Source organism: Sceloporus undulatus, chromosome 2 (genome assembly GCF_019175285.1).
Source record: "Sceloporus undulatus isolate JIND9_A2432 ecotype Alabama chromosome 2, SceUnd_v1.1, whole genome shotgun sequence".
In the NCBI taxonomy this organism is placed as follows: Eukaryota; Metazoa; Chordata; class Lepidosauria; order Squamata; family Phrynosomatidae; genus Sceloporus; species Sceloporus undulatus.
The window spans coordinates 214227334-214228295 of NC_056523.1; the positions used below are offsets into that span (position 1 = coordinate 214227334).

General features: G+C 38.5%; 1 long non-coding RNA gene across 1 annotated transcript in view; it reads left to right on the forward strand.

The window, feature by feature from the left end:
• Window positions 1-759, forward strand: part of LOC121921467 — a 49248-nt gene extending 48489 nt beyond the window's left edge. Inside the window, exon 3 of the long non-coding RNA XR_006101954.1 lies at window positions 721-759. This is a non-coding gene — a long non-coding RNA (uncharacterized LOC121921467). The remainder of the gene's footprint in view (window positions 1-720) is intronic.
• Window positions 760-962: the final 203 nt, after the last annotated feature.

Below are 962 nucleotides of genomic sequence, written 5' to 3' on the forward strand. Positions count from 1 at the left end.
AGGCCTGGATGTAATAACATAACAGCCATCTCAACTAGTAGACATTGACAGCCATATCCTCCTTGGATTTGTCCAGTCTCCTTTCTAGGCTATCTATGCTAGTGGCCATCACCATTTTACAGTAATAAATTCAGGTATTGTGAAGGACATTCTTTTCTATGTAACACACACACACACACACACACGGAAGCAGTTCTCACTTTGCTCCTGGTTGTTATGAACTTGGTCTCAAATGAGCTTTCAGAGAACAGGAATGGTTATGTTTGGTCAGCCTTTCCTAACCTGGTACCTTCTATATGTTTTTGTACCACAAGTGCCAGCATCCCTGTGCATGGGAGTTGGAGTCCAAAACATCTCAAGGGCATTGGTCTGGGTTAGAGTACTGGACAGGGACAGCCTTCCCTAAACTAGTGATATTAATAATATTTATTCATAACACCCTTTTCCCCAAAGAGCATAACATCAGACATATATAACCAAGAATGAAACCATAAAATATATACTGTTCTTGAGATTTATTTTATTGTATTTTATTTTTGGATTACAACTCTCAGTATAAGCAATGCTATATATAATGCTATATATTATATTATTAAAGTTTATTGTACACTGCCATAAAAATTTTGTTACCCTTAGAGGTGCCACACCACTCTTGTTTTTGTTGCCATAGACTCCACCCAATTGCACATTGTACTATTTAAAACAATTTCCTTCTCTTAGGCTCAGTTACTAGAAGCTCCATTGAAAGATGATATCCAGTGTCCAGTACTTCATGCGCCATCTCAGATACACAAGAAGAGCATTTCTCTTGGTGAGTTCCACACAGCTCAATAAGAAATGTCTCTATTCCATGCCTCTCACCTGCCTGTCTGGGCTGCTGGAAATGTTAATAGTCCATTTGAACAAGCTGCTTTGTGTAAGGATATATTTCAAGTGTAACACTTTTCCCTACCAGGGAAAGT